A 17,218-nucleotide genomic window follows, 5' to 3' on the forward strand; every position below is an offset into this window, starting at 1 on the left:
AGCGTTCTGGCCAACCTTCCCATATCTATCCAGTTAACCCTCTCTTGCGCCAGCTGCGGCCACTTAATCCCTGCAAATGTCTTTGTCTCCTTCTCCCACTTAACTTTCTGCTTCCATCTGCTACTCCTGCCTACTCTTGAAGTCCAGCCCGTTACCGTTAAGGACCGTCGGTTATCCTCCCTTCGCTTTACATGCTCTGCTCCAGTTCATTTCTTACTCTTGGCTCCCCTAGGCTGTCATTAAACCGCGGTTGTTCCCTGACCGAGAGTGATTTTTAAGATGGTCCGTTGTGTCCTTCGGAGGGGCACAGGCCTCTTCAAATGTTGTTATTCGGTGGTGGTGAAGGAGGAGACTATCGATGAATGCAGAAGATGCAGACGAGGAAATATATTTTTTCACATGAATATACAACGGCAAAAGCTACAAGATACACAAACAAAATCACAGACAAGTTCAATGACTGTAATACAAAGCAGTGAACCCCACAAAGATAACACTCGAAGACCTTACTTATCAACCGAATGTTTTAGGTTAAAGCCTTGGTATTCTTTAAAGATGCACTGAGGAGAAATCTGAACTCGTCTTTTTGACGCGGGAACTTGATCTACACGCTGGCAGCATTCTTAGAAACTTCCATTTATTGCCCTGTGCGACCGAATTCCCTAATTAAATCGGTTTTTTTTTAATTCCCCGCATACGGTGGAAGGAGTCGACTAACGCATGGAGTGCCTTTCAGGCAGTCGCGCGGCAGCTTTGCTTTCGCTTTTATTTGTTTTTTTTTGTTTCCGTGAATAAATAGATCAAGTCAGAGACTACATAGCTGGAAATTAGGCCCACAGAAGTGAAAATACGCCTGGACTCTTTGGTTTCGCCGATCACTACGTATCACTCCGCCGATGGCAGAGCAGCAAGGCGCCACCAGACTGGCAGAAAGGCTGGTCGCCTCCCCCCACCGTACGCGGAGAATTAAAAAAGAAGGCGAGAGCCGGACGTTAATCCGAATTAAATTCGAGAAATTGGCCTCACAGGACAATAATTCGAAGTTTCTAACATCGCTCGGAACATGTAGATTGAGTTCCAGCGGTAAAAATACGAGTTCAGATTCCTCTTCAGTGCACCTTTCAGATTCCTCAGATTCAGATTCAGGTTCAGATTCCTCTTCAGTGCACGTGCTGAGCACGGAGCCTCTAACTAGGCTAGACTAGAGCCTAATGCTTATTCTCTAATTTTTACAGGTTTCTAAATATAGAAGTTAGGGCGGTCAAGTTTGAAGGCCCGCCCTAGTTTTCGCTTACCAATGAAGGTCTAATACAAGGTAGCCACAGCCCCTGAAGATTGGCACAACCTCGAGCCCAGGGAGTGGCTAAAAAACACATAAATAAAACATTCCAGACACATTCTTTACGCGGGTCATTACACAGACCCGGCCGCGGCGGCTGAATTTCAATGAAGGCGAAATTCTAGAGGCCCGTGTGCTGTGCGATGTCAGTGCATGTTAAAGAACACCAGGCGGTCGATATTTCCGGAGCCCTTCACTACGGCGTCCCTGATAGCCTAAGTTGCTTCGGGACATTAAACCCCAACAAACCAAACCAATCTTTACGCCGGTGTCCTCGCCCTCCACGTGATTTTCTCTCCCTTTCCACACTACTCGTTCGTCTTCGCGCCGGGCTTCTTGCCTCGTCACCTGCATGCCACTTCTCAAAGGATGACTTGTTCTTGCTAACTGACAGTCGGATGGCGGAAGCAGGAGACGAGCTCCGTGACGCTTCTATGAATGCCTCTGTGGTGGTTCGCCGCGCCCGTCAAAGAAGACACCAATGGGCCCGTTAGCTATGACACCTGTATGTCTCGCTGCGTATCAACACCCAAACCGCGAGGAGTGTGCACACAGGCAGGCGGGGCTCGTACGGAACACGACAGCGTTCCAGTCAATGGCCCAATGCCAGCGCGACCACAAATGTCCCGTGCCACTCGCGGTTTGAAGTGGGTCCAACGACACGGCACAGTCGCTGGTCCGGAGCGCTGGTCTGCCCGGCGACACTGGACGGTGGTTGCCCAAGCGAGGCGGTGGTCACGAAGGCGGCGAACCGAAGTCGTCGCGTTGCTGCAGCTCGCCAAGGCTGGAACTGGCGAGATGGCGGCCCGAAACCGTCACATCACTGCGGCACACCACACACGCACACAGGGGTCTCGCGCAGCCGACCCAGCCACAACCACGCCGTTGGAACACACCACGCGCACTCTACTCCGTCGTCATCTTCGCCTCGCCGGCCACTGCAGCAGCGCCACCACCACACTTCCCCCGTGTTCCAGAAAGTTGTACGCGCACAACGTCTACCAGAGCGCACAACACCACAATACGGCACAAGCAGTACACAAGTATGGTCACGCAAAAAAAAGTCACACAGAGAAGATACGAAGTTAGCGCGGACAACTTGCACACAATAACAGTAGACAACGTGGCAGCAGCGGGCAACAGCACACGAAGTAATAGAAAAAACAGTGCCCGTAAAGAGGCCCGGGTACACTCATTGCCTGGCGGACAGAGGCAATAACTAAGTCAGGACTGCTCTAATCCTCACAATAATCCGCGCGGCTCATATAATTCGCTCCTACGTTTGCAGAACCTCTTATGTACCCTACATGGAAGTCGTAGGCCTGTGACGCCTTGGCCATCCTCCTGAGTAGCACTGGCAGCTCCTGCTATATTCGGCACAGAAGTCGTTCGTTCTTCATATTTTTTCAACATGTTAATGTGAAGCAGTGTGACTCTGTGACCCAGATCAATAACATAGTCTACGTCACTGCGCCTCTCCAATACCTCAAATGGTCCTTTCCACGCCATGATCAGTTTGTTAGAGTGGGTGGGCAACAGTACCAGAACTTTGTCACCCTTGGAAAGCTGTCGCTTCTTAGCGCGTTTGTCATAATATGCTTTCTGCAGCTGTTTGGCCCTCTTCAACACCTCTGTGGCGAGAACACAGGTGTTCTCTAAGCGTTCTCGAAGCTCCATCATGTATTGACAGGTGGATTTGGTTTCTTCATCCAAATGGATGTTAGTCCACAAATCTCTGAGCCCACTCACCGGCGCTCGCACGTGTCTTCCGCATAACAGTTAAAAGGGCGCGAAGCCGGTGCTGCTCTGCGGTAGCTTCCTGTAAGTAAACAGCAAGGGTCCCAAGTACCGGTCCCAACACTTAGGTCACTCTAGGCACATGCGGCTTATCATGCGTTTCAGCGTGCCGTTGAAGCGTTCAACTAACCCATTCGCCATTGGGTGGTAGGGGGTGGTCGGCAGCTGTGTTACCGAAAGGAGGCGTCTGAATTCCTTCATTACAGCAGACATGAAGTAGGAGCCACGATCGCTGACTATTTCGCGAGGTATCCCAACTCTAGAAAACATCTCTAGCAGTCCTTCGGCCACCTGTTTCGCTTCAATAGAGCGCAAAGCGATAGCATCCGGATATCTTGTAGCGAAGTCCACCATGGTCAAGATATACCGGTTCCCTTTCTCGGATGTGGGCGACAGTGGCCCAACAACGTCAACAGCAACTCGTGTGAACGGGGTTTCAGTGATAGGGGTAGTTCCCAAGGGGGCTCGGCCCACAAGGTGCCCAGGCACCGTTCTTTGACAAATGTCGCACGACTTGACGAACCGTCTCACCTCCGACTGGACCTCAGGCCAATAAAACTGGGCCAGTATGCGGTCCGTCGTTTTGATCACACCTTGGCGACCGACCAAAATGCCTTCGTGTGCAAGCTTAAGCACGGTTTCTCGCAGCTGTCGCAGAACAACGGGCTGTTTGAGTTCTTTCCGGCACGGCATCTTGTGCTTACGAAATAAGATTACGTCGGTAAGGAAATATTGCGTCTCTTGCGCTCTATTTACAACTGTGGTGCCGACGGCTTCGAAGCTAGGGCGTAACGATCCGCCGCTGCGCTGGTACTCTTGCAGCAGACTGCGGCTTATGGTTGCAGCGGACGTCGTTACAACTGGCAAATGAGACGCTGGATGTTTCGCCTGTGCAACCGCTATCATCGGGTCTGTCTCGTAGGTGCAAGACAAACCTGCCACATCATTTGTCAAATGTGCAGGTTCAGGACCAAACACGGAAAGTCCTCGCTCACTGGTCCACGCTTCCGGTGAATCAACACGTCATGATGGCGTCGAGTTGTCTCGATGGGCACATGATGAGAGATCGCCTCCACAGTCGGTGGCGACGACGTTGCTGCCCCACTCAGAAGCTTTGGGCTCTGCAGTCCGAGATTTGCTTGGAGGGCCGAGAAGCTCAGGCTGTCTTCGCTCGAAGGGAGACAGCACACCCTCGATATTCCCAAGAACCGCATCGTATAAAGGGTCAGCCATGCATTTTGCTCGAACCGTGCCGGTGAAGAAGGGTGTGTCCAGGAAGACAGTAGCTTCCGGCAGGTAATGAATGGTGCGGTCGAGCAGGAATACGGGACTTTTCGATCCAGTAAACCTCGCGTCCGGAACCAAGGATTGTCGGACAACAACTGTGTTGCAGCCAGTGTCCCGAAGCACACTAACGGGCTGATTTGCTATCAGTCCTTTGGCGACTGGCATCACACTAGCCTGCCCGAATTAACCCCCGCTAGCCTGCCCGTTAGTAAACCTCGCTTCCGGAACCAAGGATTGTCGGACAACAACTGTGTTGCAGCCAGTGTCCCGAAGCACACTAACGGGCTGATTTGCTATCAGTCCTTTGGCGACTGGCATCACACTAGCCTGCCCCTTAACCCGACGGGTTAGAGTCGCATTGACATTGGAGATGCGTTCACCATACTGAAGAACCACATATCCGGTTGTATCTTCTGACGTAGCTCTTCCATTATCTGCAACAAATATGCAGGAAGCTTGACCTTGTGCCCCTCCTTTCTTGGGACACGAGTCTGCGCGATGGCCAGACTTTTGCAATTTCCAGCAAGTTCCAGCCGACACACTTCGCGTCCGAGGCCAACACTCAGAGGCACGGTGTCTTGTCTTTCCGCAGAGGAAGCAGCGATGGTCTGCCTTCCTCCTTCCGGGACGACTCTGCTTTCCCCACAGGAGCAGCGGTCGGCTCCTTAGGAATGTTATCTTTGCCTAAATTGGCCAAACTCTGAGCTTCCATGAACCGATATGAAGCTTGTGAAAGCGCATTAAGTGTCACGCAGTTTCGCTCCTTAAGAAAAACACGCAAAGATGGGCTGCACCCACTCATGAATTGCTCGGCAATAACAACATCCATCCAACTCCCGTACTTCTTTTCTGTCTTGCCCATTTCTTGCCAGTGATCAAAATAGTCCGACAGCCGCGCTGCATACTGAAGGCCTGACTCATTATCTTCCGGCTTAGCTTTGCGGAATTTTTCGCGATATCCTTCCGCGGCGTAGCGAAAACACTGTAAAAGCACTTGCTTCAGCTGACTGTAGTCCAGCGCAGCAACAGGGTCAAGCCGACCGAGCACAGTTAGTCTCCCCCGCCCCGTAAGACAGGCTGAGCGAAAGGGCCCATTTATCACGCGGCCACTCATGGCGCGACGGGACACACTCGGACCATTGTAAGTACGCGTCCAAATCATCTCGCGCCTCGTTGAACGGTGAAATTAACTTATGCGGGCTGGACGCAGTTCACCATACACCACGCGCCACACTGTCGGGAGCGTCCGAACCTGAAGTAGGCGGCGCTTCCTGGCTACGGGCAAGGAATTGCAATCGCAACTCCAGCAGACGCTGTTCGCCTTGAATTCTTGCGAGCTCCCTCTCATGTTCTTTAGCGCGCAGCTCCGACTCTTTGGCCAGTCGCTCAGTCTCTTGAGCGCGTAGCTCCGCCTGTTTAGCGCGGTCCTGCGGTCCTCACGCTCTCGGGCACGTTCGTCCCTCTCCCGGACACGTTCTCCGTCAACCCACTCCTTTAACGCAGCCCCGCTCATGGCCATTTCCTTCCCTGCCAACAACAACTTCTCGAGATCCATGATGTCCTCCCTGACAGGTGCGCCAGCTGCACGTAAGCACCTATCCTGGGAACAGGCTCGCCAAAATGTGGTGGTTCGCCGCGCCCGTCTGAGAAGACTCCAATGGGCCCGTTAGCTATGACACCTTTATATGTGGCTGCGCATCAGCACTCAAACCGCGAGGAGTGTACACACAGGCAGGCGGGGCTCGTACGGAACACGACGGCGTTCCAGTTAATGGTCCAATTCCTGCGCGGCCACAAATGTCCCGTGCCACTCACGGTTTGAAGTGGGTCCAAGGACACGGCAGAGTCGCTGGTCCGGAGCGCTGGTCTGCCCGGCGACACTGAACGGTGGTTGCCTAATCGAGGCGGTGGTCACGAAGGCGGCGAATCGAAGTCGCCGCCTCGCTGCAGCTCTCCAAGGCTGGCACTGGCGAGATGGCGGCCCGAAGCCGTCACATCACTGCCGCACACCACACACGCACACACGGGTCGCCCGCGGCCGACCCAGCCACAACCGCGGCGTTCGAACACCCCACGTCCCCCTACACACCACGCGCACTCCACACCGTCGTCATCTTCGTCGCGCCGGCCTGGGCTTTACGCCGGCCACTGCAGCAGCGCCACCATCACAGCCTCCAAACAAAAGGGCCCCTGGCAAAACTATTCGCTGCTTCGCATGTTTCCGCGAAAGTGGTACGCGTATCCGCTGGCTTGCTTTGTTGGTGCCCCGGCGGGTGCCCGCGGTCAACAATGCATGCAGGCCTCGGCCGCCCTAGCGATGGTGCTAAGTCGACAATGACAGCCGCACCTTTGTACATGTTTGCGGGGAACGGCGGGCAGTGAGTTCTATGAACTCTCCGCGTAGACCGAAGGCGTTTAGAGAACTGAGTAATGATAAAGCTAACGAGGCATTAATGAAGCGCGGCCTTGCACGCACTTCGCACTCATAATCTCCTAAGTAGAGCACTGCACGGGCCTCAATCTGAGGCCCGAGCCCGGCCCGGGCCCGAGACCTGGAGCCCGAGCCCGGCCCAGGCCCGCGGCTTCAAGCCCGGGCCCGGCCCGGGCCCGCTATATTATCGCTCTAGCGAGCCCGGCCCGGCCCGTGAATCCCGGAGTGAAGCCCAGCCCGGGCCCGGCCCGGCCCGTTTCACAGTAAGCTTGAGGTATATTGCATGCTCACTCTCAGCAAGTAGACTGCTACTACACCGATAAGGAACTGGCCGACAAAGGTTCTGAAACAGCAGTTTTGCTTCCAGAAACTTGCTTCTTTTTAACCGAGAAGGAAGTGGTGAAGAGTAGTGCTTGCCAGGCCCGTCTTTTGGAGAGTGATCTCATGTAGGTGGGCAAAGATTAATTCGGAAGTTCCGAGAGCTAAATAAAAGGGCTGCATACACGCGTAGTAGTCTACTTTGCGTTCCCCGTGATTTTAATCAGTTATATTCTGCCGCCGGCGAAGTATAAATATTAAAGCTGCCTTGCAAGCAGTAGGATGACATTTTTTTAGTGAACGCGATCTTACACGTTGAACTCATAGCCGAACTGATCGCCTTTAAGCAGAAACGAAAAGCTAAAAGGCTTGAGTATTTCACGGTATGTGCTTGAAGACTACAAGCGTCCTAAACTAATATGTTCTTAAGGAATGCATTTCTAGTAGTGTATAGGTATGTTTTCGGATGACGAACGATCAATGGCCAATTAAGCCCGGTTGCATTTTACTCTTACACACCGCGGCGTGGAAATAAGAAAATAAATAGGTCAGCGAATAAAGCTTAGTTTTTCTCTCTGCGCGTACTATAACTCGTAGCTCGTCCGTGTCGCTGCTTCAATGCCGCAGTTGTCTACTTCACTCTGCAATAGTGAACGAAAAGTCGGACACCAGCCGTTTCTGTACGAACCCAAGCCCGGCTCGGGCCCGCAGCTTTAAGCCCGAGCCCGGCCCGGGCCCGCAACTTCAGGCCCGGGCCCGGCCCAGCTGGCCCGGCGTAATAAATCATGTCCCGGCCCGGCCCGGCCCGCGGGCCGGGCCGGGCCCGGGCTTTCGGGTTGGCCCGAGCCCGTGCAGTACACTACTCCTAAGTGAGCAATGCAACGCCTTCAGCGAACTGCAGATTATAAAAGTATTCGCCATTAAATCTTCTCCTGAACTTACTCGTATCCTTACCGACTGGTCTGCTGTGGAGCAATAAGCGGTTTTCATTCCTGTCGTACATAAACGGTATATGACAAACGTATTACCGAATGCATCAGATGCCAGGTTACATGAATGCCAATGCGGTGTTAGCCAAAGTAGTCAATGTTTGGTGAATTTATCTCACGCAGACGAAAAATAAAGTTCTTGCATTCAGGAAAAAGACGAAAAACAAAGTCCTTGCCATTCGGGCAGATTTGCACTGCGCACGACGTCAAGCCAGACGTTTCTCAATGAGAGTAGGTACAGAGAAGTCGTCCTCGTGCTTTGTCTCGTTTTCTTTTCCTGCCAGAAAAAATAAAGCCGCATGTAGTTAAAGCAGCTTTTACTGCCCAAACCACATTCATTACCGAATATATCTCAAGATAAACGAATTGTAATACTTACAACTAATATCTTGCAGGTCAGGGTACTTTTCCGAGTCGTAGTTCTAATAACATATTAGTTTCGCTTGTAAAACCTGCGAACGGTGCCAGCTCAAGCGCGCAAGCTTTCCCATCGCGCTGGTTGTGTGGACGAGCACCACCGGGCCAGCCGAGGTAAAACGCGTCGAATCAAGGCTGTGTCATGATCAAGGGTCGCTCTGTTTCAAGGCTTCCACAGCTTTTTCGGTCGCATGAATAAGTTAAAAGATGAAATGTCTAAAAAGGAAGATCATGGGAGGATGCATGAGTGCGAAGCGCGCGCGAGGGAAAACAGCTTCGAGAAAGTGAGTATAATCACGCAGAAAAAATACTGGTCCGCGAGGTGGTTAGCGTGATGCCTGGAAAAGGGTGCGGCCGGGAGAAAGAGAAGGGAGATATTTGATTTCAAAGAAAGGGGGGACGTGGGCTGAAACATGTGAAAGGGCTTTGAAATTTAAGAGAATGAGTCATGGGCGGTTACGAAGCCGGAGGAGAAGCATCATGTTCGGCATCCGAAACCTTTGAAGCCAAAAACGTGGAGCTTCCAAATTGATTTCGCTAAAACGACTTCAGATATACCCGTAATGTGTGGGGCCGTGTGATATGACCTCTGTGTGCTCAATATGGCTTACAGTTTTAGCATCAAATAACAAAAATATAAAACAACAAACAAAAATGTATTATGCAAGCAGAATGCACGCACTTTCAGTTTCGTCATACGGTACACGTGCAAATTTGCGAGGTTAACATGCGTCTAATACCAGTTGTCAGTAGACTCATTCGCTGTTCTTCGAAGGGTGCTTAAATTTTTTCTTGGCATGAAAGTTTCACGCACAGAAAGAAAAACGAACAAAAACGTGTTGAATGGTGATTGGCAACGATGGGAGGAAATAAAGCCGTGAGCAAGAGCTAGAGCGCTCAATGAAAATTAGGCAACAGCACAGCAAAATACACAAAATCAAGAATTTGTAGCTTTATGTTTGGCGGTAAAGGAAGACAATAGCAAGTCGGAGAACATGGTTAAAGGTGTGATCACAGAACACGGTGTACAGAAGCGTAGGAATCTCTTAGCGCGTGGCTATACTTGCGTTTATGAAGCCGGCCTAATAATTTCCATCTGCGCAACGTATAATCCTAAACTACGAAGCCATTGCTTCGATTCTGGACGTTGCTAAAACTGTGCACAAAGTTGGTTCAGCGGATACACTTGCACTAAGCTATAGCGTTTCATCCAGGATCTCCGCTACGCAGACGCCCGCTGCGCAGTGTGGTAGTGAATGCTGTAGAGTGAAAGAAAGAAGTGCTTTTTTAATTAAAAATTGAATGAAATGAACCTTATTTTATTTACTTCGCAAGGAAGCGTCCTTTGACTGGTTTCCAGATGCTCGCGCGAGCAGAGCGTGCACAAACGCTTTAATCCCAAATAGGCTTGTTAATATGCTCAGAAACCGGACAGACAACAACGTGAACTCTGTTTGCGCACTTCTGCAGCAAAGAAAATAATTTATTGGTTAGCGTCTTGGCTAAGCCGTATGTAATCTCAAGAATCATTTCCAGTGCGAAGGGCTAGCGCGCATTCGTTAATTCCTAAATTTACGAGATCTTTATAAGAAATTTTAGTCATTAGTTACTGCCGCTTCTAGTTCCCCAATATTAACAATATTATTCTATACATCTGCGGTCGTTGGTGCGGATGGTGTCGATGTCGGTTTTATGCGACAGACCAGTTCGCGTCGTTGTAACTCAGCGAACGGGCGAAAACTAAACTCCATGGCAGTTGCGTCATTGCAATATAGCCAACGAATGCGTTTAGAAATTGTTGCGACGCACCATAGAACTCCGTTGGGTTTGAATGCCGTTCGAAGTGTCAAATACGATTTGAATGAAATGCCACTTAAAAGTCCGCTTAGCACGGGCTCTATGATAGAACTTCAATAGTAGTAGTGGAGTAGTAGCATACTGGTACTGCTCTAATACTGCTCGTATGCTATAATGCGCACCAGGAACATGTTTTGATCTCAAGGATCAACGTAAAATATCTACGTTGGAAACATACATGCAAATTAGACTAAAACTCAGATGAGACTGACCTATGGCGGTCTCGCACCTATTATGATGAGCTCAAGTGCGTTTTTATGAGCGTGAGAAATTAACATAAAATAATTTTCTTCCGCTGTTGTAGCAATGTTGAACATTGGCATGCCATTTCAGCAGATGGCACATGGTTTACCAGCGTTTACCAGCATACATTTGTACTGGATGAGTGATTTCAAGTTTTGGACAATATAGGCAGCTTTCTAGAATGACGTTGCCTTTTTCGTCAAACAGTGTAAAAATTCTAACACGGCCATTGGTTGGCATAATTATAGGATGGCATAGCCAGCGATGGCAAAGATTGGAAGAATTCTGGCTTACCTGGCCCGTGATAGCCAGGATTGTCTCACGGCCCAGCCAATGCTGGAAAAGCGACAGGCAACGAGCGCCGTCATTGGATGGATGTCAAATAGGGGCACAAAGAATATTACATTCTTCAGGGAAAGTCGGGGCCAACCTAGGGTCACGCTTTGCCAGGGGATTTATAATTTTGGCCCGCTGTCATGTGCTGAGCTGCTAACAACACAGACATCTTTGTATTTTTCAATAAAAGAAACGCTTCCATAATTTCTCGTCCGCAGGCCGTGATGCCGGTAAAGAACCTTAGTTTTCTGAACAGGGCTTTACACAACTTCTTATTTTCCCCTTTACATTCTGCAGAATATCCAGCAGTGCCTGAACGAATGATGTTCGATGACAAGTTATTATGATCCGAACGTTTAGCCACCACCCAGTTTGGCCGATGTACACTTCTTCGATGTACATTTCTTTTAATGAAAGATGCGCCTTATAGAAGACGTCACACACAATGCGCGAATGGTGACCTGTGATGCACTGAGCCCACAAAGAGGTTATCCTTGCGCCTACGTTCTGCTCTATGTTTATTCATAGTGCATAGACGTTGCACTTTTAATGGTGTTGTGCACAGGACGTGGATGTCAAACCTTCGCCCAACGTTCCTTAGATTGTGCTTCATGCGGTGCACGTAAGGAATTGCCGCTTCCCCACGAACATTCAAGTTCTTCGCGCAGGCCCTTGCTTCCGTCAGTAGGCTATTGGAGAAGGATGTACCGCAGAGTGTGCGCCGACAAGCTGGCTTCTTAAAGGACTGCGTGCACATTTTTTGTGGCACAGACGGAGACGGCATTGCCAGGCAACTCGATTCAAAGAGTGGACTCCACAGCAGACAAAACCACCGAATACCTATGGTTGTGAGTGCTTCCACGCTTGTCCAAGAAGAAGACGGACGACAGATTTCTATAAAATCCGTTGTTTTTTTTTTTTGGTCTAACACCTTTCTGCTTAACCCGACCACATATGCCTTCTGCACGCATGGCATCTCGTCATAATTTGGGCCGCCACGTGTCCCACCAACATTCAAATTCTTTGCGTTACCAGGTCATTTCAGAAAGATGTGCCACATGATTCGTACCTAGCGTTGGCGACAAGCTCGCTTCCTCTAGGACTGCATACGCATTGGTTGTGGCGCCTACGGAGAGAGCGGTTATCAGGCAAGTCGTTTCAAGGAGTGGACATCTACAGCGGACAAAACCATAGAGCTCCTACGGTTGTCAGTGCTCACACGCCTACACAAGAGAAAGACAGACGTGAACGGTGGCCAGGACATACTGGGGATAAAAGATTCCCAGGCTCCACAGTAGCATAGCGACCTGCTGAAGTTGTGCCCAGTTTTTCTTGGAGCCGTAAGTGTTACCGCCCGTCAAGTTGGCCCTGGTTAAGAGCACCACGACTCGGGTAGCTGAGGAATACCGACACAGCTGTGCTATGGAATGCGCCGGCGCGTTGAAAATCTTGTGCCCAACAAAACTTGCGCACAACAAGAACTTCTAAAACTTTTAAGTCTAAAAACTTGTGCCCAACAGATGGTTTTTTAGGAGATATTTTAGTATTATCGGACAAAGAAGGGTTCTTCGTAGTAATGCCAGAAGCTGCTCACTCACGCAAGGCAGTCCTTGCCCTTCATAGTGTGACAGTTTTTGTGTGTATGGTAGACTTGATGCATGTATAAAATGTCTTTAAATATATGTGTGGCAAGCCAGGAGCTTCGATACCTGCGTCCGCCAGACCGACCTGGCCCAGAACGCGTACCACAGTTGTAAACTGAATGAAATTAAAAAGAAAGCTAGCGCAGGCGCCGAAAATATGCCTTTCTTTGAACACATGTCGTACAAGCAACGTTATTGCTTTAAAATAGTGACACGTTGGGCTGGCGCAAACAGGACACCGAAAGAAAGACGAACACGGGCGCTAAAGAGATTAAAAAGGCGCTGTCGTGTTTGCTCTACAGACATGAATACTTTGTACGTTAGTGCTGAGTTCTCACATGTGACGCAAGGAAAGAAGTACATAACAGCTTCTTTTCTCACAACCTTTCTTGTGTTGGTCGTTGAGGACGCACGTGATAATGAATGAATGAGCATGAATGCATTCCTGCAGGGAGGTGATCAGGGTGTATCGTGGATTAGGCGCAAAACTTTTCTCACTTTCCGGCGCGTAGAACCTTTACATATTACAACGCGACTGCGAACACAAAGCTTTGCTGCTTACGTTCTGCCTAACATTAATCATGCACGGCACGAAAGGAGCTTCGAAACCGCTTCGTTGTTGGGACCGAGGCGTGGGTAGTCGGCGGGACTAGCTGACGCAATGCGATGGAGTTGGTGCTCGCTGACCTTTTACCAGCATGTCCCAGGGCAGAGAAGGCAGCACTCGGTGAGGTAGCGTCTACCACAATTTCCTCACGAATATATTCCACTGTATTCATGACAAACAGTACAAAATACAAGTAGCGAACACGCAACACCGGAAGTCGATGCGACGACACTGCGGAACGCACACGGTTGCCATGAAAAGAATCCCCTACTTCGCACTGACGACTGCTGATGTGGTTGCCACGACTGGCAGCGGGATGCATAACAATCCGAGAGGCATTGGTAAGAAAACTTCTGCCGCATTATCAAGTTGTAACGGACTACAGCGTAAGCGTAACGTGCGCTGACCACAGATGGGAAGACGCTAGCTGGAAATCCAGAAGCATACAGTAAAGCGCAATGCTGGTATGGTCAAGCTTGCTTCCGATTACAACCTACGTGTACCGCGCATTTTGCACTCATGGGAATTGTAATATTTTATATGAGGGAGGAAATGTGGCGCTCTTCAGGTGACACTTAAAATGTCCCCACAATGAATGATCATTCCGGCAAGAGCATTGGGCTCTTTATTCAGTCGGACCTCTTTACTGAGATGGACGCCCTGTTTGCATAGTGCTCTTCATGCATTCAATAAGTTGTACCTGAGGAGGCGCCATAAGTCACTGATTGCTAGAAAATAGCAGTCACTCCCATTTACGTCCTTGAGTTGATGATTGCGCATAATATGAAAATTCTAATACCATTTGGTTATTATCGTTTCAGAACTGCAAAGAGATAGCGCCGGTAACGACGACCCGCTTCATGTGTACAGATGACGAGTACTACGCCGCTGAGACGACAGAAACGATAAAAGCAATGGTAAGATCCGGGTCTCTTGAGATTATCACAGAGTGAATTCTCTTGAAATTAAATCCACGGAGAAGAGGCAGATGGTGCGCTCATAAGTGACTGCTATATTATGCTAGCTTTGCATGCGTTTGAAGTGTGATGTGAAAGTACAAACCGGCGTTGAAACGGAAGATCCGCATAAAGATAACTTCTGAAGCAAAGAGCATGGTGTTGTTGATGCAGGTGCTTCATAGAATCGTGGATTTGGCAGCATCTACTGGGGCTGTTTTATGCAAAACGATTGCAATTATATTCTGTGAACGCCGCTCCTCGCTGCTGTATCCTCCAGAGAACGCGAGGAAAAGATGTCGTCGGAGGTGCCCCTTCGAGGAGGCGTGTGCTGACAGTTTCTGCGTGTTGCCCACAATGGCGCAGTGATGGCTATAAGTCATCGTTCCACGATGCTCAGATTACTCCAACTAAGGAAACTTGAAAAACTGACTTCGCCATTATTCATAGCTGCAGATATTTATTGAATCCAGTCGTCTAACTGTAATATTAATTTACAGTTAATACATCTCTATGGACCGCCTTTGAAATGAACATTATTTATCAGTTCCTAATGTTTCCCACCCATGGCGCTACGAGACTCCATGGGATGTGAAACAACCCAGCGCGCAAAACTTTGGTGGCGCAAAGCGTCCCTTTTGGAAATTTTTGGCGCGCATCGCTGAAACACCCGCACTTTCCTGTTTACGAACGTTCGTAGCCACAGCTATTCGAAACTGGAAGGTAGCTGCCAAATGCACTAGATCCGCTTTCGTAAACGAATTTATTGAAAACTAATCTCCCTTTCCTAGACTTACATTTATTTGTCCTGGGGATCCTAGTGCATTACAGAGGATAGAGGGATACATTAAAGGGGCGCAATAAGTCGTAGAAAGGTAAAACTGAATAGAATCGACAGGCGCACAAACAGAGAATTGCATTACTATCTTTGCGAAATGCAGCATTGACAGAGTTTCAGCAATGTCGTGCGGAATTTCAGTTAAAACAAGTTTTGGGTAATGGAGCATTGTGATATTTTAATAACAAGACAAGATTCCAACTTTCTGACGGCGAACAATGTGTCATTAAATATACGATGGGCCATCGGTAACGTATCTTAAAATAAGAAAAAATCGAGCGGGAACATGAGTCCGGTGAACGACGGGATACAGTTTGTGAGTCACTTCAGCGGCCTGTCTGGGATCCCTTCTGCGTATCGCTTATGAGACACGGGCAGTTTAAAATAGGAAAACATGAGAGATCTCTCCCATTTATTTACTTATTCCAAGTCAATCAAGTTCTGCCAACATGTCCATATACGTGGAACTGGTTATTTGCTACTCTGCATTCATAGACCTCTGGGAGTCAGAGTAGCATTCCTGGCGCACTGTTGCAGCGGTTAAGCGATGCGCCACTGCTCCGGCAAGTAGCTCTTTCCAACACAGCCACCTCTGGGGCCTCCCGAGCGACCTATCATGACCAATCATTAAATTAACTGTCTCCCTCCAAGATTTGCCACTTCGCTCACAATGGTGGGATGGAAAACCTTTATTTGCTCTATTTTACAGTATTTTGTTTTGCGGCTTCAGATGAAGTCTTCTATCTTGTGGTCGGCAGGTTTCGACTTGAAACGGTGGGCAGTGTATGAACGTCACAAGGTCACGTGACCCAGGTCGAAGGTGGGACATTTGCTTTCTTTGACGCCAATGCGGGTGACATCCGGGCACACTCAGAACGGGCCCTTTAACGCTGACCTGTTAACAGTGGTCGTGAGGAATATCGAGAACAAAAAACAAAACAATACAAAGCTACTGATGAGCGATGGAAAATAAACGGAAGGGCTAAAGTTATTTTCGAGGTAGTGATACTCACATGAACACAGCAAGTACAAAATAACAGGCGGTTTCGCATTGCCTGGTCGGAACCGAATTGTTTGACACCATTGAAGGTATTCTAATCTTCAATGTGAAAGTTTTGTGAAGCAGTTCCATGAACACTGTTGAAAACAAAAATTTCTGACGAGGTACCGAAGATTTCAGGTAGCCTTATTTCAAATTCAAACGAGTTTCAAATTCGGCTTTAAAAATTCTTAAAGATGGGGTAGTTAAAAAATAAAGAATACCTTTCTAAGAACAAAGTGAGACACAGCGGAGTGAAGCATTTCGAAAAGCATGCTAGTTAGATCATAAAAATTTCTAATTACATAGTATTAGCACGAACAAGTGGTTATTGGTAATGGCGATTATGTAGGCATGAACAAGGCGAGAGCATTCTTGATTCGAGAACTCCCTTAGACCCTATAGTTCCCATAGATTATAAATATGGCCAAAGCTGTCACTGCGCCATAATTATCAACCATCAATATTTATTCGCATACACCCTCAGCGCCGATGAATTATAGAGAGGAGTTGGACAATACAAAGAATAACGAGATATAATGTGAAGAGCTACACAATTCTAGCGAGCTCACTTTCACTAATTAGAATGGAACGAGAGTACCTGATGTTGCCAAGGCTTACCGTCGGTGCACGAAGGTGGTTAACGTCACGGGATCTCTCTGGAAAAAACTGCATAAAAGATGAAGTAATGTAGCATGCCTGAAGAGCTACTTTCTGATGGTAATCATAGCGACACGATACATAACTTGATGACGAGATGAGCTCTTGTGATAGTATATTGTGATTGTGATAGTAATGGCACGTGCTCATGGGAGCGCGCCGACGATGAAGACGAAGTGTGCGTGTATGGGTGGACAAAGACGAAGTGTGTGTGTGGTTCGGACAGCCGTCTTATGAGTTCTCTGCTGTGCGCTGAACTTCACTGAAACTGTGCTCTGTGCCGGTCCTGTCCTCGTTACAATATGATGATGAAAATTTTTCTGAAAGAGACAGACAGGAGGCTGTTCAGCGAGGCAGTAGATTAGGTAGATTTATATCCGACATCAATAAAGCCATGCAGGCATTGCGATTGCACTTAGAATGAAACGCACTGCATTATTTTGAACCATTTTTAGATTTTT

At 48.8% G+C, this 17,218-nt stretch overlaps 1 pseudogene; it reads right to left on the minus strand.

Moving 5' to 3' along the window:
- Window positions 1–4,159: 4,159 nt before the first annotated feature.
- On the minus strand, window positions 4,160–12,635 carry LOC149334782 (uncharacterized; annotated as a pseudogene).
- Window positions 12,636–17,218: the final 4,583 nt, after the last annotated feature.

Source organism: Amblyomma mixtum, chromosome 7 (genome assembly GCF_055824585.1).
Source record: "Amblyomma mixtum isolate Tamu chromosome 7, ASM5582458v1, whole genome shotgun sequence".
Classification (NCBI taxonomy): domain Eukaryota; kingdom Metazoa; phylum Arthropoda; class Arachnida; order Ixodida; family Ixodidae; genus Amblyomma; species Amblyomma mixtum.